The following is a 26,865-nucleotide window of genomic DNA, read 5'->3' on the forward strand; positions in this document are numbered from 1 at the left end:
GTTTAGCTTGACATATATTTATTAATAGCCTATCTTGTTAGAAATATACGGCAAAACGTACAGATATATGGAGTATCCCCGAATTTCTCCATGGAAATGTCTGTATAGTGATTAGTAAAATAAGAACTGTTTTGTATGTGGGGGTGAGGGGGGATGATAGGGATGGAGTCGTAGGCTAGGCCTATATGAAGTTTCGTGAAAGTTTAATAAGGCAAAACTAACTACAGTCAAAAGAGAAAATGAACCTGAGGTAATGAAATGGTAAGGAGCCGCGCCCAACCTGTAAATACAAACATCCGATTAGCGGGTCCAGATAATTATCTATATTGTTGCACGGAAAAATAGGTACCCCTAAAAATATATCAAATTGGCGTTCATTATAAATTACAAGCACCTAAACGCACACTAAATGTGAACATGCGTGCCTATATGTAGGAACGTACGTTGACAGCACTGATCTACACTAACGTCAGTGTAGATCAGTGGTTGACAGGCGCTTGCTTTATCTGCCAATTGAGCTGTTCGCCTCATATGTTCTGGGTCTCCTTTCTGCAGGTGAGTTACTGAGTTTACATGAATTATTTAACGTTAAATACCAAAACTTCAACCAGTTGTATTAAATCACCTCTCGTTTTGATTTGATTAAGTCTTGGTTGATGATGTTGAGGCAAACGATGGGATTATACAAGACTAAAAATATGTTTACCACACGTGCAACGATGTCACAGAATATTACGTATAATATTGTATGTTAGGTCAGCGAGTAGCACTTATTCGTGTTAAATGCGTCAACTAAGTTTCATATATTGCAGGACTTGGATCTGTGGTAATATAAACAGTCAATTAGGCTTTGTAATTTAAGTAGGGTAATTAGAGTATTTATAAAATGTTGATCACGTAGAGGTACGGCAGTAAATTTGTACCATTAGGCTAGGCTCACTGTTTCTTACTGTCTAGCGTAGGCACAGACCTATCGTGTAATAAGTCACACCGTGCGTATTGTTCTGTAACGTTGAAGGGCGCCACCGATTTGGTCGCATAATTAGGGGATTCACTGTAGATCAATATTCCAGCATCAATGTATGTATGTATGTATATGTGATCTTCCCGCAAGCAGGAACTCGCGTGTTAATTGTGTTTTACACTGGAAATAAGTTAAATTACTGCCATTTGATCAAATAATAAAAGTTGTTTGCTCTATCTGCCAATTGAGCTGTTCGCCTCATATGTTCTAGGTCTTTCTGCAGCCCTAAAGAAAACCCCATAGGACCCGGGGTAAGCAAACCGTTTCTTTTTTCTAGCAAAAAAAGAAACGAATCTGGCTCAAAAAGCATTTTTTCCCCTCCCAAATTTCATTGAAAACATCCAAATCTCTGACGGAGGTGTCGCGATTGCTAAGATGCATATTTTTGAAGCTTTACCGACAGCGGTCCAAGTCTAGTTCGTTCGCAGTAAATGGTAAAAAATAAGGAGAATAAATTCAAGAAATGTTATTGTCTTCATTACTATCTTTTTATAACCCACGTTAACTTAACTGAAGTAAAAATGTTGAGAAGAAATGTGTTAAAGAAATGTTTTAAAGTTTTAACATCACCCACACGTATCGTTTGTCTTGTGTTTACTGTACTTCACAAGTTCATGTTCGTGTTCAGAAAAAAAATCACGATCATCCCGATCACCCAATGGTCTCGTCAGCTAGAAAACTACACTGATAATGACAGTACAAGTAAATATTTACTTACAATCGTCTAAGAATTTCTGTTAACTAAGGAAGGGTGTGCTCGGTCGGTTGCTTACTGCTTAACCTGCTTATGATGATAAAATATAATTTGTTGGTTAACACACACAAAAATTAGTGTCTTGGGGGTAAAATAAATTTCTCTTCAAGGAGTGAAGAGAATTTACAATCTACACTTTCAAGTACAAGTTGAAAAATATCGCTGGCAAAAAGCGGGGATTAGGTTGCAAAGATTATAAATTGTTTACGTAAAAGTTGGAAACATGTGTTTATCAACGTAAACGAACAATTAAATGAGAGACGCCTTGTCTGATAACTGATAAGAAGAAATAGTGAAAGGAAACTTACAAATAAAATAAAATTTATTAACGTACAAAGTAAACTTGTCCAACAGCAACATCTGTAATTTCCCGCCATATATGCAACATTTTCACTCCTTTAGTATTCCTTGGCTCAAGCCTGATGCCAGGTGTTATCTTGTGAATAATGGACTGTGATTGATCGAATGTTACTTTTTGCATCTTTAGTTGTTCAACTCACAGAGCTAGCCTGTTATAAATGTTTGTCACTGCTACTAGGCCTGTGTTCTGGGCCGGCTACGTGCGCGGCTGTACATGTATGGTATTGTGGATTGCGCAATGTACCTTTCAAGTTTTAGCGATCAATTTTTGAACACGAACCGTGCTCAATGTGTTTGAAAAGATTTTCTCCATGTCCTCTACTGTTAAATTGAAATAAAATAATAAGAACAACACAGAGGACAAACACGTTGGATATAACAGTTTATTTTGAACTGCATCTGGTCATTTGAGTGTGTACTTCTCACAACTACTAACGTTGGCCACCAAGGTCAGTTCAATACTACAAGGTCACCTAACTGATTAACGCATATAAGGGCTGCATAGCCTAATGTAAGGCCTAGCTATCCACACTCAAGCACTGGTATATGGCGTGTGCCGATCGTAGCTGACAATGTCGTCTAGCAGAATAGCTTTCTCTTGATGCAATTTACTTTCACATTGCAAAAAGAACAGTAAATATGAGAAACCGAAGTCAAAAAATGATGGGTGGAAGCTTTAACTTTGTTTTATCAGTATTTGCAATTCACATTTTGTTTTTATTTGGTTTTTTTGTTTTGTTAAAATAAAAAATAGTACCGAAATTCAGTCGACAAAAACCGGTTTGGGTACTTAAACGGGTCTACCGTGCAAGCCTACCCAGGAGTAACAATATAAGATCTACATAGGTCTAACCATAGGCCTATGAGAAGGGGGAGATGCTGCAACCCCTCCCATCTGTCAGAAGGTACCTTTTTTTCAGACAAGCCGCTCTTTTTTTCGGGCATGCTTGTGTTGAAACAAAAATTGCCTCAGCCCTCACCCAACGAAGGTAGTCCCGTATGCTTATGTACATAACAAAACAAAGGGAAGTATATAAGCTACCACATATTTTTGCAAAACACTGAATCCCTCCCCTTCTTGATTGGCCCATGAAGATGGTTTAATTTAGGGGATAAATACAAGGGGAACTGGTCTTAAATTTGATTTGAGACCGATGATGACGTCATCGAGGAGGCTGAGCGGACGGAGGCGATAGCGGAGGTCCGCCCCCCATTCATAAATGACCCTCACAAATGTTAGAAAACGGCATATTTTCGCTAATTTTTGCTGATCTGTATTTAATTCTCCTTATCCCCCTTGATCTTTTTCCTGAATGACGTAAAACTCACCTCTTGTAAAACAGCATTTTCTTCTGACGAACATTAAGAGTGAAAAAATACGAATGAAGCAGTGTCGTTTGGACGGTTGGTCTTAAATTTTTGTAGTTTAATCAATTCAAACACTAAAAAATGGAGGGAAATGCAAATTAAATAACAACAGATGAACAAATTTCTAAAGATAACATTTTAAAACGTTTTTTTGACCTACCAGGTCAAATTGCGCAATAAACAGATGCTGAGTTGTGTGTGTTCTGGAAAGTCCGTAAACGCTACAATAGTTAGGCTAGCAACGTTGCCTGTTGCGAACATTCTTTTGAGTAGAACTCGTCTACCCCTGGTCGGTAGATGAACCGTTCAAATAAGTTCTGAGCCCCATTGTTCGACAGGTTTGTACTTGTAGTAACCGCAGTGTTATTGCAAGTCTGAAAGATCGCTTGGCCTACTGTAGTCCCTGGTCAGTCATGTCGTTACTGCTAGTAGTATTAGTAGTGCTAATGTTATTGTTAGGCTTAGCGACAAGGTTTCTTCTGTTAGTGTCAAAGTTGGATGCTTTACGCTTCGGTTCTTCGTTGAAGCACCTCGATAAGGTTGCTGACATTGACATTTTTTCTTTTTTGTGCAGTTAGAGTGGACACTTGCTTCGCAGCGGTGGCCACTCAAAGTTGAGTTTGTAGTGACTCTAGCTCAAAATTAAGCTCAAAATTAATCCCTAAGTCATTTATGTTACTCGAAGTATTTAGCTGGATGATTTAAGAAGTACGTACAGTGTGTATTGAGACTCGGTGTGTGTGAAAACATATACAGTACTACTGCTGTAACTGATTGCAAGTAGGCTACCTGTATATATACTGTACAGTATTCTTTTGCAATTTGGAACATTTCTTTGCCCATAAACATATTTGCATACTCATTACAACGTTACACCATGTCTTCACTTCTTTTAATTATGACTTCATGCTTGCCACGGCAACAAACCAGTGTTTGTCTAACATTTTGATCCTGAAGCAATTCTCCTCTCTATACACTCGACCAGTCTCGAATCGCATTCGAGACTGGTCCAGTATACAGAAAGTTGGGTTAGGCATTTATGAATCACAATTCAAACTTATGGAGCCTAAACGTGAGTATTTCTCGCGACAAGTTGACACAATATTCTTAGTAGCTTGAACAAGCTAGAACAATATTTTTTGTAATGCTATTTCGCACACGGCCAGCATACATTTTTCTCCACAACGAATGAGCACAATTACAATGCCTGATCCTTAAACGCCGACCATAACTTAAACATTTTTTGCATTGTGACTTCTAGAATTTTCTACAATGATGTACTCCTTCGTACTAGAAATAAAAGTTACGTTTGCCGCCAGGCATGTGCCATGAGAATACTGACAGACTTTACATCTCAGAAGTGTTCTTACTTCTCATTAGTAAAAAAATACAATTCCTAAAACACTACTTGACTTTAATCCACAGAATACAGCCTTTCAAGAATGTGGCTATGGTAATAAATATTGGTAAATATGTAAAAGAGTCAAAGTTGGTATTAAAGAAAATGGGTGCAATCTCAAATGATAAAAATTGAAGATTCAAACTTTAAGCCAATGTTAAGTTCTCTTTCACAAAGGGTGGTTGGTTCGCACGCTTAGCACTAACACAATGCCTTAGACCTAAATGCTCTTCAACATGCGAGCCACAAAAAACCAGATCATGATTGATAACAGAACAAAAAAAAATGTTCTCCTAGTGCTTTTGGCACTTTTCCTGAAGGAGAACATTCGGCTGGATTAATATAGAGGCTTATAGGAGTATACCACCTTATATAGGCGATTAAGTAGCAGAACAGTTAGGCTATTTTAGCCTAGGCATAACATTAGAACTCTAAACTTAGACGTTATGGAAGGTATGCACTATGCTTAGCAGTTATTTATCTGTAATTGTCTTAACCAAACAACTCTTTCAACTTACACTTGTGACATGTTGCTTTAGATTCATATTATAAGACTAGCGGCCGTTGAAGGTGAAGTCCAGTCGTGTCAAGTCTCGTCACATGTGACGGCGAAGCGCTTCTGCAGGAACAAAATATGGAATACTTGTAATAGTCGCCCAGCAGTGATGTCAGTATAGTGTTTATAATGTACTGTACTAATGTACGTAATTTCTTCACTTCAAGTTGAAGTTCTGAACACCATGCCTTTTGAACCTGTTTTTTTTATTTTTTTTATTTTTTACACTGTATAAAATTCAGGAGAAAATGAAACCCTCATTTTTTTTTCTCTCTCTCTGAACGCCAGTGCGTCAAATTGGCAAGCCATTGCGTCAAAATCGCGTCATAGCGGCTTAGCGGAAACACTGTCTGTAGGGCTGGTAAACTCTCCTACTCATCTTCGCCCTTTTTAATATGTAAAAATAATAAAAAATACCTCAAACTCATCACTTCGTTAAAACAAAACAGTCTGACGTGAACATAAATTTTATCCGTCCCCATTTGAACGTGTTTCAGAATCCATCGGTCTATCAATATTTATATCTATGGCCGTTATATGATATCATACGACGACATATAGATATAACCACTAGAATACGAATGTACCAAATGGAAACTTTCGTCGGCGCCAAATTAAAGTTGATCAGTTTTTACGTCTGTTCTTTGTGATACCTGTTAGAATTTACCTGGAACCTTTTTTTATGATAAATAAACAATTTTAATGATGGTATTTATTCCTTGATGGATGTGAAAACTGCTTTTAATGTAACAATACGTCAAATTTTAGGACTAAACTAAAATGAAGTTTGTTATTTCATTAAACATATAGTGGGCCATCAGTCTTTATTATAAGATGTTACAATACCTTGTAATTGTAGAACAGAATGATATCACAAATACTTTCTGTCCAAGTAGTAAGCTTTGTCTTGTGAACAGCAGAATCCTGTTGTGAAGTTACTAAAAATGAAATGTATGTTTCCTTTTCTGTTGTGTTATGTTTGGTGGAGTAAAGATAATGTACTTTTATGATTACCTGATTCAATAACAAGCAAAGCCTTGTATGAAAAAATATAACAGATTCAGCACATGACACACGTATGATCCTTCAATGAGAATGCACGGATCTTAACTAAGATTTCACCTAATGTGCCATCATAATCTAGGCTTGTGATGAGAATGCGATTTGCTTATGGAACATCTCCTGTGTTCATTTTCAGATATCCCACCACTGAGCAGTATAAAATTGCTTCTCAGGCAGTTAATTATTGCAACATTTCCTTGCCTGACTACAAGAACCCTGTTTTGTGAATCTTTTGTAAGTGCTTAACTTTGATATATAAAATTTTAGAAAAAGAAGATTCAAACTACTTGCTTCTAATCGTTCTTTATTAAACAAGAAGAAAAGGGTTTTGTTTACACAGGAAATTGAGGTTTTGTAGTCTGGGCAGCCAAATCCCAATGCTCTCACAGACATCCTGGGGAATTGAACACTCTTGCAGGAACATGGTTTTTTTCACGGCATGCCCCCCCCCCCCCTTTTCAAGTCTAGTGTGAAGTCATCGAACCTCAGTGCATTTTTGCATTCTGGTTTACGTTCCATTCCATGCATGAAGTAATTACCTGTTTCATTGTTGACAACATTTATTTTGCCAAATTGATGAAATGAAATTCTTACATGTATCTGGAACTCTCCCTACTATCTTCACATTACTCAGGAGGCAGTGAAAAATGCTTTGAGAGACAAGTTTAGAAATGAAAGGTGACACATGAACTCTGATGAAGTATCCAGCAAAAGAAAAACATGACAGTCATCTAAGGAAGAACATGGAAGTAAACGTAAATATTTTACCATTATACCACAGGGAGGAACAAAGGAGATATGCATGTGAAGGACATGAAGCAAGAATCTACAAAGAAGAGGCAAGATGAGAAGAAAATAAAATCTCTGGTGGCAATAACATTCGGACACCGAAGATCTTTTATTCTCGAAAGGAAAACTAATATTGCAGACATCAAAGACACTTACCCGTTGTTATCTGCCTCAGATATGGTTAGTATGTAAATTTGTCTTTAGCTTACCCCTTGTGATACATGTAAAGTGCAAGTTCTAGGCTTCCCAGTGTTAAAAGTTTCCCTTAACAAGGGCTGCATAGACAGTCCTGGGAAGTCCCCACCAAAATATAAAAACCCATAGAGGCTGTTCTAGAATTGGTTGCAAACATCTGCAGGGCTTCCTAATAGTATCCATAGAAATATTATGGTTGAGGATACCAAGTTGCACATTATCATATGTGGTCTATATAGACCCAAGATGAAACCTGGTTTACAACATATACACCCAATTGAATACCAATTACATCCACTTGAAATTGGATCAATCAGTATTTATAAGTCAGAGGAAAGTTATTGGTTACATACTTAACAAAGCTAGCAGAAAACTTAACCTGGAATGTCGCAAACAAATTGTAATTCTTATCCACCAATACAATCCTATGATATTCTATAAATGTACCAAGAAACAATAGCCTCCAGAATCAATAGGAAGGAACAGTAACTGCTGTTTTTGACACTTCCTGTCAGTAAATGTTTAGGCAAACTAATTGGGGCACTTTTATGCTACAAAATATTCTAAACAGATATATCCCCTCCAGCCCTTGTCTACTAATCCCCTTACATTTATCTCTTTGTGTTCACCATGCTCATTAACCTGTCTGTATTCTGTGTGTATTTTTGTACCTTCTGTAACTGTAACTTGTCATTTAGCCTTTGAAGAAGATCCTGCTAGGATCCAAACATCAGGCCAACTTATTTTTACACATTCTCTTACACAGGCTCTCTAGTGGATAAGCAGTTTGCTAACAGTTTTATTGTATTTTTATTTTTATTTTGAAATTCTAAACAGAATATTCTAAACATACATACATACATACATACATACATACATACATACATACATACATACATACATACATACATACATACATACATACATATTGTCCATTTTCTACTATCTTCTTTAAACAGATTATCCAAGACTTTTTAACTCTGTATGCTTGGCAAGACATACTGTATCTGAAGTAGTTGGTATTGCCAACAATATCATAAACTTCAAAATGTTCAACCATTCAAAGGGTACCGTATATTTTCTCCTGGATTATTGGACACACACATGCAGAGGATGTTATCTCCAGAAGAAAATGCAAGTAAGTCTACCTGTTTTGGGAACATCAGTGGTACTCTTTAGGTCATAAAATATTGTGACATTGGGAAATCATGTCATACGAAGTGGATGTTCTTGTTCAACAAGCACCATAATCTTCCGTAAAGGCTTGAATATGAATATGCTCTTGCAAGGGGTGCATTCCAGTTCATTCTTAAGAATGGCTGCATATACTTTTACCCTTATGCTGGAAACAGTTTCAAAGTTGCAATCCATTATGTCTTGCGTCAACCTTTCTAGGCACATTCTGGTAATAATTGTAACGGTTTCCAAAAAAGAAGTACAAATAATATTGGCTTTTAATGAAAATTTTAACTCAATAGCATGTTGCATTTGGAAGATATTTCTCTCACAGAAATCACCTTTTTTTTTTGGAAATGCAGTTCATGATTTGGAAAGTCTGTTATATGTGTAAGGGTGTTTGCCACTGAAAATAAATGTTTTTCTTGATCAGAGAACTCTGGGTTTGGTGTGAAGACCAAAAACAGAGCAAGACACATAAAAAATAGAAAACTCAACTGGATTGGATCAAAAGAAATTAACTATGAATAACAAACAATATACAGTACAGCTGATCTGGGCCCAGAATAAGAATTAGATAAAATGACTTACAGTTGTCAGGTGCGCACCCCAATAGTTAATGTTATTACAATATGTTTAATTTAAATGCTGATTCTGGTGGATTGGCGTGCTGGTGACATCAGGTACAGATCTTCCACGACATCAGATACAGTATTCCACGACATCAGGATAGAGTTGAACAGATAAATATGGTATAATGTCTGATCCCAACAAAATAGTATCCTTTAATTAATAAGCAATAGAGTCCCAGGCTATCCTCCAGTAAAATAATGTGTATATCCTTTGTGGTAAAATAATGTCAGTTATAACAAATGTTGTCCCGGAAAATTTTTTATGGTAAAATAATATCCTCTAAGTAAATAATATTCTTTATAGTAAATAATGTCCCAGACTGTCAGTAGAATATCACTCCTTCCATAAAATCATAAGGACTACAGTAAATTGAACTTGTAAATTAAGGATTAAAACAAACTATCCAGCATTAAAACTATATTTCATCTCTTATATGCAACTGTCTTGCTCCAATACTCATGGCCAACTGCCTAACTCCCTATACCCTCACAAAACTCCTTTGTTCCTATAATATATATACACATACCCCATTTCCTGTGAGGGCTAATTTCCAGGAAGAACAAAGATAGTTGCTTAGCAACCCAGAAGGAGAGATCTTAATCCCCCCTTATACTACCACAAGATAACATACAAATATACTGTACAAATGTATGGACCTCTGTACAGTGAGCACTGCACAGTGCACTAATAAACAAGTAAAACTATGGTACAAAAGAAAACTTTATGTAAGAGCTGACCATCTTACATCTGACATAGGCATTAATCCAAAATAGTTGTTATATTCATACTCAAGACATTTAAAATGTATGAAATTTCAAGGCCAAACAAGTTATTTGTTTTTGAAGCAATCTGCCCACTTTGCATCACATTTGGTGACCTTGAGGAACTAGTGGTATTTTATAATAAATAGCCTATGTGTGAGACAGCATATCTTGACTACTTGTGGGCTCAAGCTAAAGTCAGGGTTCCTCTTTCCTTCACAGATGCAACTCAAACAGCCGCCCTGTGGATTCTTCCATGTTTGTTAAAGGAAGACAGAAACTTTCTGATTGTGAACAGTGATGATCATGTAAGTACTTATTTTCTTAATCTTGTATTTCTCTTCAAAAAGAAACTGTACGAAAAGGAATTATTTTCACATTTTGTAATTGCAACACAACATACAAAGAATCACATCTTTTGTGCACTTCATATAAGTACAAAAGTATGTAATTAGCATGCAAACCACCAATCAACAAAGAAATTGATTTTTAAATGTCCAGATGAAATTTATAGTAAAATTGAGCACGGTTACTCATATGGATTCCTTGCGGAACTCGGCACAAAACACCCCTTTACGCAGCAAATATCGCTACAAAATAAGCACATTTTGTGCTAACTCTTTTCATAACTTCTAAGTGTAGCACGCAGAAAACTCTTTCTTATGTCATTTTGAAGAATATTGTGTCCTCTTTTCGATAATGTGTCGTTATTTATAATGCGTGTGAACTAAACCCCGTACTTTTTAATCTGAAAAAGTAAAAACCACTTGGGAAAGCAGTGAATGTCTTCAAATTGTCCCTATCTCTCAATGCTTACATTGTGCTTGCTGGGAGTGTGATTGCGTAACCAATTTCTTTCATATGCCAAAGAAAAGTTTGTAGACTCCTCTCTCTCTAGTGATATAAAATTTGACTTGATTGGTCAATATTAAGGCTCGTACTTTTCACCAGCAAATCAAAGCATTGTAAGAAATTTTGTGAAGTCCTCCTTTACACTTAGAATTACAGGGGGGTGGACATTTGAGATATAATCGACCGTAGTACATTCATGGGGGCATACACTGCATTTACTGAGGCGAGAGGGGTTTCAAATTGCGTATTTAACATAGGGTAAATTTAAATTGCACTGAAATTGAGGCTTCATTTTAGTTTATACCTAAAATTTGACGTATTGTTACATTAAAAGCAGTTTTCACATCCATCAAGGAATAAATACCATCATTAAAATTGTTTATTTATCATAAAAAAAGGGTTCCAGGTAAATTCTAACAGGTATCACAAAGAACAGACGTAAAAACTGATCAACTTTAATTTGGCGCCGACGAAAGTTTCCATTTGGTGCATTCGTATTCTAGTGGTTATATCTATATGTCGTCGTATGATATCATATAACGGCCATAGATATTATTATTAATAGACCGATGGATTCTGAAACACGTTCAAATGGATACGGATAAAATTTATGTTCACGTCAGACTGTTTTGTTTTAACGAAGTGATGAGTTTGAGGCATTTTCCGTAATATCATTATTTTTACATATTAAAAAGGGCGAAGATGAGTAGGAAAATTTACCAGCCCTACAGACAGTGTTTCCGCTATGACGCGATTTTGACGCAATGGCTTGCCGATTTGACGCACTGGCGTTCAGAGAGAGAGAAAAAAAATGAGGGTTTCATTTTCTCCTGAATTTTATACAGTGTAAAAAAAAAAAAAAACGTTCAAAACTTCAACTTGAAGTGAAGAAATTATTACTGTAAATTGTTTCCAATTTATCGTCAGAAATGTTAATGCGATCATTAACTTTACCGTAGCTATTTTTTTCTATACTGTCACACAGATTTAGCTCGATGGTTGTAAAGCTAAATCATATAACGTAACGTGCACATGCACTGATGCATTGACTACACTACGATGGTTCGCACTACCAGTGTACTAAATATAATATCTGTGAGCCTACCTTATATAACGTTGCAACAGGGTCAGAAATAAGCGAGGGCGACGGGCGATTCGCCCCAGCAAGTGCTAAAGAAGCCCTCCGAAAGCACAATTGCGAGGGCGAAAAGAAAAGAGAAATATAAGAAATCGCCCTCGTAATATCAGGTGTCTGTGTAAATTTAATTGAGTGACATGCTTTTGCTTTAGCTAGGGTTTGTAGTAGCAGCGCGAATTGCACAAACAGTTCTCACAATCCTGCATCAAATTTGAAGCAGTGCGGGATAGAGGGTCGCACACTGCCGCGCTGCTGCTGCGCATCACCGGGAACTTCCCGTACAGTCACTGGCAAATTACGGCTTCCACTAAGCAATTTCAGTACAAGCGACAATAACCTAACTAAAATCCCGACAAATCTCCGACCACATGGTAGCCTAACTTCACACTAAGTCAACATGGAACTCTAACCTAGCCATCTGTTTATTTGCTCAAGTAATTGTGTCGCCAATAAAAATAAAAGTATCCAAGAAAAACTGCAATCTTCGACAACATGTTAGCCTAACAACCACACTAAGTCAATGGGAAATGTAGCCTAACCATAGGTTTGCAAAAAAAATAATAACAATACTTTGCGTAGCTTTGTTTACATACTTTCTTTGCTGCTATCGTCGCGCGCATGGTAGCCGAACACCAAACGTAGTCAACAGGAAAATCTAGCCTAAGCATCTCTTTATTTGCTGAAATTGTGACGCAGTTAGCTAAACCTAAAATATCCATGAAATACTGCAACCTTCGACCACATGTTAGCCTAAAAACCACACTAAGTAACAACCACACTAACAACCACACAATGGGAAATGTAGCCTAACCATCGGTTTGCAAAAAAAGAAAATAATGCATAGCTTTGTTTACAACTTTCAATTTGCTGGAAATCGGCAGTTGTTTGGAAGGTATGTGCTATGTCTTAAAGAGGGAATGTTGTATTTTGCATACACCGTTGCTGTGGCGATGGATTGAAGGTTTTAACTTTGATTACTTTTCAGTGGTAATATGGTTTCGTAATTGGTGGTGAGTGATTTTATCCACACACGAAAAAATACATGAATAAAGGAAAGGGTACCTTCAGTGGAAGTAAACTAAAACCTGTGTTTTCTATTTCAGTTGATGTGTATTGGTTTTTCGTCACATGTTCGGTGGATTGACGTTATTTGCTAAACGTTATTTGCTAAACTTTCAATGAAATTGCTATACCGTCGCAGCTAACTAGGAAGAGGGTAATTGTGCAATTGATCCTGATGAATGCTTACAACCTTTTCCGTAAACAGCATATTGAACTTTGGAAAAGCACCCCTTTAAACCTTAAAAAAGCCCTCGTAAATACATTAAGGGGGCGTTTTTAACTTTTCATTTTCCAAACTAGCCCCCAAAAGCCAAATCTTAATTCCTACCCTGCATTGCAAGTAGTGCACTATATGAGCCAAATTTAGCTTGTAAAAAAAAGCGTAATATGCAACGAACTAATTTATGATTATTTAGCATTCATTGTTTAAATAAAGCTCAGGGTTCCATGCCTCAACCTTAAATCAGATTGGCTGATGTTTAGTACACTGGGGCGTAGCCAGTATGTAGCACTGTAGGCCCGTGCCTACACTTTTTTCAGCCAAGCTATCTTTTTTTTTAAAAACACCCATAATTCAATGAATTATGGGATGAGTGAGTTTTAGAGTCTAAACAGGAAAACCTATTGAATTGAACGTAGCAAAAATATGGCTAAATTAGGTGACCTATTCTTCTGTAGTCATCTAGGCTGTCATTTTTATCGCGTGCCGTTTCAATCAACACTCTACCCGCCGAAAAAGACTAGGATCCAATCTTGTCAGTTTTTTAACATCTAGTTAAGAACCTGTTTACGCAGATAAAATTCAATTGAGAAACATTCCACAGTCAAATAAGCCTATCGTTGATTAACAGACTTTATAGAGCTGCAGCACTTTGTTGCCTGTTGCTACTGGCTTACTCTGTACATGTACCTTGCTAATTTTAAATACATTATGTAGTATTGAATTACGTACTATTTTAACTCGTTTGTTTTTTGTGTTTAAAAGTGACATTGAATGAGGTGTCTCAAGTTACCAAGAGGCCAGGGAACCAGAATGAACACTTGAGAAGGGCCGTTTCCGGCCATCTGGGGGGTTTGTAAAACCAAAAATTTTCTTGTACGCTCCGCGCCAACCGATGGTGGCGCTCCGCTCAGATAGTCCTGCCTACAACTTTGAAAATCCTTGCTATACCCCTGGTACTAATACTGTTGGCAAAATGTAACATCGTGAAGAGTCACGAAAACAGATAGTGTTTTTGTGTTCAATAAAATAATTTGCCCGGAATTTTACCCCTCCCCTTAGACCCCTCCCCCAGAATGGTGGTGAGTCAAATATTCAGATATTATAGCCATTTTGACTCAATGGGAATTTTTTTAGAGGAAACACTGCCTACAGACCTTATGGAGAAAAGTACATGCCAAATGACCAAATTACAGAACATCAAACGCAATGTGTTTAACATATGTAACACCAGGTACTAATATAGATGCATCCAAATAAGATGACTACATGGCTCTTTAATCCAGTAATTGGGGATTTATTCAACTTTGTTTTCCTTTGAAAAAGTGTATGTGAACTTGTAAATTTGTTTTCATTGGAAATATTGTTGCAGTTTCACGATAGATTACCATTTGACCTATTTATAGTCCCAAAACTGACCAAAGTCGTGAGTGTAACTATACAGCTACCGCTGTTTATGTTTATAGCACTCTAAGACAATATGCATGTTTCGATCTAGTAAATTGATGAAAGAGGGCTAGTTTTAACGTCAAATCATTTGATCAGTAATTCAGAAAAAGGGTTTGTGCCCCTGAAATTTTGTTTTTTTTCTCCAAATATTATTAGTTTGTGGGAATTGTGTGCCATTCGACCTAATGACAGGCTAAAAACCGACCCTGTTCTGGGTGGTACATACGAGCACCCTTTCATTTGTAACGTTAAGCCAATCAGTACATGCGTGTCAAGTTTGGAACAGTTCACGAAAAGGACGATAACTTTTCAAATTATGGTTTAAAAGTTTTCAAATCGACATAATTTTAAAGGATAAAGATATTTGTACTGGTAATATCGTTCATATGGAAAAGTATGCTTAAAGGACATTGTTACAAGTGTTTTTCATTGGCAGCTTCAAACTTGTACAGCCGACCAAAGTGCAAACATAAAATTCATTACTGTACGTGCAAGTTAGAGGAGTTTGTCCAGTTTTAGAATAAGTCTAATTTCTTCCTGAAAATGGAGAGTTTCTTGTGAATAATTTACCAATTTTAATCCTTCAACTATCAGAACGTGGATGTTTACATTGTTCAAAATTAATGATGATATACTTTACATTGGGTTGCAGTCATATATTTGCCTTGCTTTGAGAAAAAATAATCAACCAAAATTGTAAATCAGAGTGTATTTCTTCTTGAAAATGTCTTGTCTGTCTCATATTGGCCACTTGTGAATATTTGATTTGATTTGGTATCAATGACAGGGCTGAAACTACACCACCTCATATGTAACAGAATGACTTATACAACTATACACACCACAGTAATAGTAAATGTATAATATTTTGCCAATTTCTTAATCAAGAAATGGACTAAAATGCTTGAAAAATTGGATATGATCTTACTGATATGTAATCTTTGATAAATAAACAGAAACATATGGTTTATGTCTGAAAATTAACAAAATTATACCATAAAATTGAGATAATTGAGTATTGTAGTGTGCACGGTACACAAACCTTACATAGTTTCTGAAGGCTACAGTTTTGTATTTTAAGTACTTTCTCATAAACAGTTTCATAAACATTCCAGAAACTATAAATGTGAGCTTGGATATATATCTAGAGAGCAAAATGAAACCTGTCTTGTTAATTTGATATCATTTTGGGTGGTTTAAATTACTGAAACTACCCCCTTAAAAAGAGTACCACACTCTGTGCTGCTAGGATATGTTAAAGTTCTACAAATAGTACCAAAGTATCAGCATTAACACCAGCTCTAGATCGAGCGATGTAAATGGGTTGAATTTAACGTAAAATCGCTTTAGCAATAGATTAAAATAGTGCATGTTAAAGCCCAGTCACATCTCACCGGATTGCAATAACGGAGAGGGAACGAAGACAAAAAATGGCACTCCGTTGATGTACGTTATTATCCGTTTAGTATGCGGTTCTCCTCCGTCCGTCTACGTTTCATTACCGGGAGGGTCCGGTTTGTCCGGTGTCGATTTTGAACATGCATAAAACTTGGAACGGACATCCACCGAAAAATGTCTCCGTTATTTATTCGTTATTAATCCGTTAAGCTTCCGTTTTATCAGTTTCTCGTGCGTTTTGTTCGTTCTGTATGCGTTTGGCATACTGTATTTCTCCGTTCGTCTCTGGTTATTGCTATTGCTCACCGGATCATTAACGGACAAAGAACGGATGAAACGTAGAAGTACAGTACCTATACCGTATATTCGACGGACGCTAACGTAGAAATAACGGAAGTGCAAAGGAATAGAACTGACAATGAACGGATAGGTAACGGACGTTACACGGAAGAAACGGAAGAACTCAGGCCAGGAAAGTATAACAGACGGACATAGAACGGAGATGCAGCGTACCTCCACCTTGTCCACTCCAAGCGTCCCACGCCTCATTCTGCTCCTATAACCTCTACCGTCAACACCTACATCATGGACCCTTCAGAAAGATTCAAGCTTCAGAACACACTGTCAGCTTTAAAAGCACAGATGCTTATCACTGAAGCCAACATCAAGACCAATGAATAAGTCAAGAAGAGAAGGAAGAGACGTGCTCGGCTTAAATGCTGGTCTAGGGCCTTGCTAGGTTCACAGAGAAGACGGCAGTTTAGTCTTTATGACCAACTAATGCAGGAGCTGCGAATGGAAGACCAAAATCTTTCATCAACTTAATTTTGAGGCACTCCGGAGGCCCAGGTTTTAGACCGTTTCTTCTCCGTTGCTAGTCCGGTATGTCTGTTACTTTTCCGGTACTCCTACGTTTTGTATGTTCTTTATCCGTTAATTGTCCGTTGTAAATTCGTTACTATCCGTTGGTGTTCGTTAGTTCGTTCATTGTTATTCCGTTGTTCGTCCGTTGCTGTCCGTCCCTCGTATGTTTGTAATCCGTTTTCACCGTTGAACGTCCGGTACGTTGCAAACCCCAGATGCATGCGCGACAACTTTTACCAACGGAAATAACCGGATGACTGTTTTTCGCGCGTACTCTTATCCGTTCGTGCAATCCGGTGAGATGTGACTGGGCCTTTAGCTAGAATTTTTTTTTTTTCTTTCTAAAACTTGCAGGTTTGTGACAATTATTTCCCATTGTACCTAATTACAGCACAAAAACTGACCAAAGTCTTGATTGTGCCTAGGGAGCTATACTGGCATACGTAGATAGTACTATCACAGTCACAGCATAAGCACATGTAGATCGAGCGATAGAATTGGGTTGAATTTAACGTAAAATCGCTTTATCAGTAGATTTAAATAGTGCATGTTAGTTAAAAATTTTGTTTTCTATCTAAAAATTCCTCAGTTTGTGTCTATTGTTCCCCATTGGACCTAAATACAGCACGAAAACTGATCAAAATCTTTTACTGTGGCTTTGTGAGATACGTTGCACAGAAACACAGTTATGTAAGCACTAGAGAATCTTAAAAATACCTTAAAATTAAAGAATTACTGCTACAATATAAACAAAATCGGGCATCTAATAAAACAAGTATATAATGTGTAATGTTTCTGGGAATGTTACGTCCACCAAGATACGAAAATAAGACGTTAATCCTCCTTTTCGAACCGGTTGTTACCATCAGATTGGCCATTATCTTGATCGCATGTGAAATTATTATTGCAACTAAGTTTTTCGACCTAGGACTAGCCTGAGCCGTCTAGACAGTACTACCAATATGAAGGTGAAATATCTTTGGTACTACTGCTAGTACTACTGACTAGGCTAGGCTACTTACAAATACAAGTTACAACAAGCTAACTGCTCAGCTCAGCCTAGGCTAACTCAAAACACTTTATGTAGGCCTATGCCTTCATGGCTGTGTTTGGGATCAGGAGTTATGACGAGGAGTATTATGAGGGACATGCCTTTGGCAGAGAGACTGTTTGGCTCTAGGCATAAGCCTAATTTAGAATATGCGAGTGTGACCACAACCTAGTATGTGGGTCATTACACGTCGAATCATCCAGGGGCTGTGGCTCGACTGTCTCTAAAAAAGGGAGAGAAAGCCAATCTATATAAAATAAAATACTGCATTATTTGATAGATCATTATACTAGAAACATCTGTATCTGTGTTCATTAACAAACAACTTGTACGGTACTTGAACCCGTACTCGTACTCCAGTCTGTAATTCGAGTACTGCCGGCGTGCATGCAAGTGGGCCAACAGTGGACTTGCTCCACGTACCGACTAAGTTTTTACTCAATTTGTTTTAAGTTTGTACAAAATTTGCGAACATTAAAACACTAAATACAAGTTAATCCCATCATAAGATGATGTGTTTTTGTTTCAGCTGTCACCTTGGCAATGTATTATATACTTACACTAACAAGTTTTATTTTTTATTTCAAAAAATATTACCAGAATATGTCTGTGTAAAAGTCACAAATTTTGAGAAACCACCATCACTGGATAATGAAGAACAATTAACTGCAACGATTCGCCTTCCATAGTCAACGAAGGAAGCTGTGTTGGACTGGAAATGCAACTTTGAATCTGAATCTCTCAACACGCTTCGTACATATAAAACATATCCTGAAACTGAAATGGAGAAGAATGTTTTTAAGGTACAAACATTTTCATACATAAAATATTTGCAGGATTTGCTGTGGTAATATTTTTTATAAAATATTTGCAGGATTGACACTGACAGTTTTCAATGATAAGTTACTGATGACTTGACTTAGTTCCTTCTCTCCTTGTGAAGGATTGGGCCATTTATCAGTCTGCTCTATCCTATCCGGCCTCTTGCTCTCTGTTCTGCTTCTGTCCAACTCTGTAGACTAAGATTGGATCTCCCGTTTCCACTGTTCTCCTCCAGGTCTCTTTCAGTCTTCTCCTTCTTAGCTTGCCATCTGGTGTCGATGTGAGTGCAATCTTGGCATTGTCATTTCTGTTTATTCTCAAAACATGGCCCAACCATTTTCATCTCCATCTTTTGCTCAATGCCTCTATATTAGCTTTCTCTCTTATCCTTCATTAGATATTCTTGTTGGCCAATGTATTTTTAATATTCGCTTAAGGCCTTTATGAAGAAAGACATCAAGCTTACTCTCATCATTTACTGATGTGGAAATTACTGATGGGGCAAGTCCAACCCCCCCCCCCCAGTTTGGCCACCCTACCAATATTTCTAAAGTATATTTGTGTCCTGACCTTTTGTGCTAAAAGTTTGACATCAACCCCCTCCCTCACCCTCCTAAGTTTTGGTCCCTCCCGTTCATTTTTGGTACTGCCACTGCTAGAGAAAGTGTATTTATAATGCTTATATGCTGACAAACAAAATATTTCCATGTACAGTAGTTATGAGTTATAAAATTTCATGCAAAATTTGCTTACCTATCGTTGTGATTTTCTGGATTTTACATTTAATGTAATCATCCTATTAATATCATACCATGAGACTTATTTTAGCCTTATCATGCAAAGGAAAATCAAAACATACCAAGAATCCCTTTTTGTGAGAAAGTGACATGATATACCAGTAACCAAGCAAAGACTGATGAGTAGGCTACACAAGATCAAACAGCCCATGAAACTTAGTATACACCATTGGAACAATGTACAACTTGAAAATTGTATTGGTGTACAAAATTCATATGTACAGGATTTTGTTAGTATATTAAATTCTTGTTACTGTACAATTATTTTATGCTATATTTACAGAGAGTTTATCGTTGTCAACATAAAACCGACCCGAAATTAGTAACTGCAGACAAGCGACATTGCTCAAAGAACACCAATTGCCTGGACAGATGACAGCTATAGTGAAGAAACTTGTACGATATTCGAGGTTAGTATGACATCAAACTACAGCCTATGATCCTGGGTATGACTAACTACAGCCTATGATCCTGGGTATGACTAACTACAGCCTATGATCCTGGGTTGGATATGATGTTAAACCACAGCCTTGGGGCGAGTAGTGCCCTTGGGGCTAGTAGTGCCCTTAGGTGTGTAGTGCCCTGTGGCGAGTAGTGTCATTGTGGCGAGTAGTGCCCTCAGGTCGAGTAGTGCCTCAGGGCATGTGGCATTGTGGTGACCCTGTAGTGAGTACTGGTAGTGCACTAGGGGGAGTAGTAACCCATGGTGGGTAGTGCCCTCACAGTTGGTAGTGCCCCTGTGGAGAGTAGTTCCCTGTGGCAAGTAGTTCCCCCAGGACAAGTAGTGCCCACATGGCGAGTAGTGCCCCCATGGCGAGTAGTGCCCCCATGGGGAGTAGTGCCCCTGGGGCGAGTAGTGCCCAGGGTGAGTACTGAGTAGTGCCCCATGGTTGAGTAATGCCCATGGGGTGAGTGGTGCCCCTGGACGAGTACTTTATATAGTGCTTTAATGGACAATTTTATGAATATTTATTTGATTTGTTATTTTACAGGAGTACAGATGAATACACTTATTCTATTTGCGATAGCGTTCTAGGAGGGAAAAAAGTTACTGCCTGCCTACCCAAATCCGAAATATTAACTCTGATTCCTACTTTAACTTGATAAGAAAAACTTCAGTTGAGCTCATACTTGTATTTAGCATAACTTGAATCTAGAGGCAAACTTTGATTGGGCTTATCCTTTAATGTGCGGAATTTTGATACCTATTGTTTTTGTTTTGGTTATATTGAATGGATGCATGTCCTCAACCTTGTGGTACAGTACCTACTCTCCAGTGTATATAATTCCAGAACAAGTTGTTATTATATTAACGACTACATCATACAAACTTGTACAGACAACAAATCACTGTGCAAATTGGAATAATTTCTTTTACTGATTTATAAGTGTCATCAGAGGAGACCCACTTGTGGAGCAGATGTGATCCCATGTAATGACAATTGTGTGTGTGTCTGTCTGTCAGATTGTTGTTGATGTTACTGATGAGATTTTACCTATCAAATTAATTTTATTTCTAAATTTTATAGACTATACTATAAATGCTTCAAGAAAGCCTCAGCAGGCTGGTGTCCTCCAACACCTAGAAAATCTGATTCTTCAACTCAACCAGGCAGAAGGTGACTGTGTCAAAATGGACTGCACTTCAGGAAACCATCTAATAGTAGGTATTTGCACACTGTTGATGAAACGGGTTCTCAGCACAGTTAAATAGTCTGGCGAATTGATGATTGTGGATTCTACAGGTAATGTGGATCGACAGAATTGTCTTATATATCTCCTGATGACTCATTCATGCAGTGGAGGCCTTCCTGTGGGATGTCTTAATGTCACCAATGAAAGCAGTAACACAATTAAGGCCGCCTGTCCTTATACCTTCAATTGATTCCAGAGGATGGTTTTTATGGGCGAGGAAGTACTGGACCCAAGCTTATAATGACTGATGATAGTGTTGCTCAACGCACAGCGCTTCAAGCAGTGTTCCCAAGTTCCTTCCATGCACCTTCCATGTTTTGCAGGCTACCTGGAGGTGCTATAGGTTGCAAAACATGGTATTAGTAACCTGTGTTAAAGATCTGCTATGTGCTAATGATGCCGAACAACTTGATGATGTGTACATGTCCATGCTAACAAATAACACAGTAATTAAGTATACAAGCTTCCAAGACTATAGATGTTAAAGCAACTGTATTGCCGCAAAGAACAATGGGCCCTATGCTATAGAAAAGACTTTCAGGTGAGAGGAATAACACAAACAATTATTGTGTAGCCTCAATGCATGTTTTGAAGGATCGTATTCTGCAACGCAGCAAGGCATTTAATGTTGTCCAGCTTCTTGATTTTGTGTCAACAAGAATGATGGACTTCTATGAGCTACGCATGTTGGACATTGCCAAAAATCGCTTGTATCATAGCAAGAAGAGTAAATTCTTGCCACCTGCAAGTTCCATCGACCAAGAGCAGATTGTTTCCATATCTGAAATACAGTATAGTGTACCCAGTTCAGGCTTGGGGTAATCGTAATCAGTAATCGTAATCGATTACAATCGATTACATGTTTTGAAGTAATCGAAATCGTAATCGATTACTTTTGTGAAAATTACAAAGTAATCGTAATCGTAATCGTAATCGATTACAAGGGCAAAGTAATCGTAATTGTATTACATTTATGATTACAGTGAAATTTGAATGAGAAGGGCAAAATTAGTAGAAATGATTAAAACTAATTCTTACTATTGGCTTTTAGTGTGACCAAAGAAGTGTTCCTGCTTCTAGAATTCTCTAGCACAATAAACTTATACTAAGAAGTACTGGGGATTTGATCACCATATTCAAGGATTTTTTATCACCTGAATTATTCTGTTCAATGCTGCCTCTCAGCCTTCACAATCCTTTTGCATACACAACTGGTTGACATTAGTTGACATGGTGTGCTGATTATAGAAATTATTTCATTAGTATATTAAACACTTAACAAACAATAACAGTCAGGCTGACAAAATACACCCTTTAAATTCATTTAAGTAAGTAAATTTGATAAATAATTCCATTTGCCATGTTCAGTGGGCCACAAGGCTCAGGTGTAGCAGCTATTGAAAGCACATTGCTATTTATGTCAGTCTATTGTTCTCATTTGAATACAGAAATAGTGCAAAACGCATTGGCAGCTAGCATAGAAATTCTTGTGAAAACATCACGGACGGGACATTTCAATGTCCATTAGTAAAACGTTAATTGTACTCATCTCATGTTGTGGGGGAAAAAGTTATTCAGAAATTTGCCTACATTCCATTGTCCAATAACCCATCCAACTTTGCACCATTTACACCTCTTTAATTAATGTAATTAACCTTGTTGCTGAAAAAATCACTGCAAATTAAGTATTTTGGTGGATCAGAATTTGCTTTACCAGAGTTGACCCCTTTTGATGAAAATAATTTACTTTTACTTTGGCCTTCCATGTCCCATGTACTGTGGAATGCCCCATTTCAAAGCTGTTTAGTTTTATTTTGGTGTTATAATGTAAAAGAGGTTTTAGTTTTGCTGCTATGCAGAAATTATTAGTTTACAAACTATAGTGTTGCATGAAAATCTTCATTTGTTTTACTTTAGTATTTGTCTGTTTACTCTTTGTCTGTTTAAATGGTATTTTTTACTGGACTTATGGGTTACACATCTTAAACGTGTTAAGGCATAAATGTGTAATGCCTGGTAGGAATTGTAGATATACTTCCACAATTTTGTCCGTATACTGTAAATGCCCTTCCTTTGCCCTATTTCATTGCCCTATTTTCCGGCAGAGAGTTATATTAAACAGATAGGCAGAGGATTGTGCAAGTAACCACAATGGAATCATGATTGTAATCACGATTACATTACAATGTAATCGTAATCGATTACTTCAACTTTAGGCTGTAATCGTAATCATAATCGTAATCATACATTCTCAAGTAATCGTAATCGTAATCGATTACATTCAGATGTAATCGCCCCAAGCCTGACCCAGTTCCAGTGAAGATGGCATTGTGTATACTGTAAATACTTCATCTGATATGATGGAAAGTACTAGTGGGTATTCAGCTGTGTCATCAGATGAATATGGAAGCACTACTGCTGTATAAGGCAGCTTGGACCAGCAAAGAGTATTTCAAAATGCATATCTTGCAAGGACTGCACATTATACTGCTGACTCCCAAGAGCAACCGGGCCCTACAAACCAGAGTTAAAAATGACTTAAGGAACTATTTTGACTTGCTATTGGAGAATTTAAATGACAACCCAGAATGCTATGCTCCTGCTATTGAAGCATTCATTAAATCTGGTAGGAAGCTTCATACCGATGCCGCGTTACTTTCTGCATTGAATTGCTTTGGGAAGTTTTCAGGCTTAAAATCAAAATCAAAATGCAAGAAAAGCAGTCTTGTCAGCTTGAAACCATTGGTATGCAGCCAACTACATTATCAAGAAGAAAGATGCCTATTCAGGCCAGATCTTCTTATGGTGGAGGCCGTCCCCTTAAATCATCGCATGTACAGGAACATGGTTATAATGCAAACATGCCACCTGTGTTACTGAAAACCGTAGCTTAGGAAAGCGACATAGTGCAGTAAGCCATGTGAAGACTTGAATTTGAGTCATTAGATGGACTGACTCTGCATTTATTGCACTTAAATCATTTTTATTGACAAAATGCATGGATTGTTAGCCAAATCACTTTGCCAAATGGTAATCTTGCTACTTCTAGTGAAGTCACTCGGTGTTGTAGTTGAGTACTCCTATCAGAGAACCAAGAACCGTAGTACTTCTCAGGGCTCTGAGCAGTGTTAGCGCTAAGCAGCACTATTGCGGGAATCCCTCACTTTCTTGTCGATCCCGCTACGAGAATTCGTAGGGGTGAACTTCCCCCTGAATTTTTTTTAGGGGGGAGGGGCTGTTTCATAATTTTATCAGCTTTTAATTTATACTACTTAAGCCAAACTGTCATTTGTTAATGCATAAAACTAGTACAACTTATTTAAATGTTTAAAAAGTCAAAATTTATGCTTAATATTGCTATTCGGGTACTTTGTTATCCGATATCGAGTACTTTAACATCCGAGTACAAATACTAACGCCAAGTACCTGCAAATCAGTACTCTAGTAGTACTCGAGTACCAACTATTTTAAAGCATTACAACACTGGTGATGTGCCCACTTGCTTCTTGCAAAGTTATTCAGAAAGTTTGGTAGTCAACAAGTACACTGTAAATTGAAAGTGTTTAGATTTGAACACCAAAGTAAACACCAGGCTGTGACAGCCTTTGAACACATTGATCTTTTGCATTTATGTTAAACATTAGTGTTTAGGCTTTGCTTCGCAGTGCAGTTTTGTATATATTTGTGTATTATTATTCTTGTATTGTATTTTTGTTCTCTAATTAGTGCTGCGATGTGGATGGAGCAGCACTAAATGTGTGTTATGTATGTGTGTGTCTACTGTGTCATATGTGTCTGTATGTATTTATGCAACTTAAACATGGTGCTTAAATGCAAAAACATATTCGAAGGTGTTTAAAAATAAACACATGTAAGCATTTATAACCGTTCTGCTTTTAAACGCCAAATGTTGTTTATATTGTAACACAAATTTAATATAATTATCATAAAGTGTAAATTTGTTTCAACTGTTAGTATGTGTAAATTACATATTTTTACACTGCATTTTACATTAATCTTGATAGAAATATTGGTGCATAGGTAGGTTCTTAATTGATGAAATGCATTTTTGTCTATGATATATGCTATAACGTAATTTGCATATCATATTCAATAATTTATTGTTTTAGGCTTATGGGCTATGTGTTAACACATGACATGCCATAGGTATGCTTCAAGGGTCACACTGCGTTTATTTAGGTGGGATGATGAGTCACTGTCAAAATAACCAATGAGGTTTAATCAGGGTTGAAAAACACTATGCGTTCATTGTTAAACATGTGACGTGTCACAATAAACACATCACACGTCTCAATTCTTCACAGTGTAGTACTGTATATCACCATGTTTGAATTATTATATATAAGTATTTTGATGATATATAAATTAGAATTTGTCAATACATATCTGTTGTTTTGAAAATAAACATATATAACAGGAACATTAAGTTATGTACTTTATAAATCATGCTTTTTGTGGTTTTTACCAAACCAATAATATGAATACAGGGACCCTATAATATATTATATACTAGGCGATTACTTGCATTTTGCGGACACCCAGTTTAGCGCTGGTTACCCAGTATTGGTGGCAGTTACCCAGTTTTGGAATCGATTACCCAGCTTAACATCGGTTACCTGGTTTTGATGTTGGTAACTTGGTTTTGGCATCGGTTACCTGGTTTGGCATCAGGGATCATGGGGGTTTGCCCCCCCCATTTTAATGGGCGACAATTTAATGCCCCCCCCCCCCAATATTGAGGGCAAATTGCTGGCGTTGGCTACCTGATAGTGGCAGATATCACTAAAGTGGGAGGGGACCCCTTTGGAACCCTTCTGTGGCCAGATCAGAAAAACAAGGTGAACCTCCGCATGAAAAATCTCTGGCTATGTAACTGTATATACATAAGCTTAGGGGGTGTGGGGGGCTGAGCCCCTGCAATACTTTGACTAGTGCCCATTAAATATACCTATTTACACACAAATTTGTGAGGAAATCAATCTTAGCCCCCCCCCCCCCCAAATGCTCAATGTTGGCTAACTTCCAAGCTACTATGGTTCATTCACATTGAATATATAACTGAAATAGGTCAACTTTCTATGCATCTCTCATGCACTGTATCTACGGCGGCTCAATTGAGCCATGATAATTTTTGTTGTTTTTCCGATTTTGTTTTTTCGTTTTTTGAGTTTAAAATTCGTTTTTCTGAGTTAAAATTTAGTTTTTCAGACTTTTTTTCTTTTTTTTTCCTTTTTTTTGGGGGGGGGGGGGGGTTCTAGGGTTTTTTTTGTTCGTTTTTCTGACTTTTTTTGTTCGTTTTGCAGACTTTCTTTCTTGACCCTGAAGCATTGGTGCAGTATGTATACTGTGGACTGCATACGTGGAAATATCTTGTATGGTATGTGCCGGACAGCGGATGTACTGAAGCTAGGACTAGCTT

General features: G+C 37.3%; 1 pseudogene; it reads left to right on the forward strand.

Annotated features, from left to right (window-relative positions):
- The first annotated feature begins 479 nt into the window (after nucleotides 1-479).
- On the forward strand, nucleotides 480-25,861 carry LOC139969275 (uncharacterized; annotated as a pseudogene).
- The last annotated feature ends 1,004 nt before the right edge of the window (nucleotides 25,862-26,865 follow it).

The sequence above is a fragment of the Apostichopus japonicus genome, chromosome 6 (genome assembly GCF_037975245.1).
Source record: "Apostichopus japonicus isolate 1M-3 chromosome 6, ASM3797524v1, whole genome shotgun sequence".
Taxonomy (NCBI): Eukaryota; Metazoa; Echinodermata; class Holothuroidea; order Aspidochirotida; family Stichopodidae; genus Apostichopus; species Apostichopus japonicus.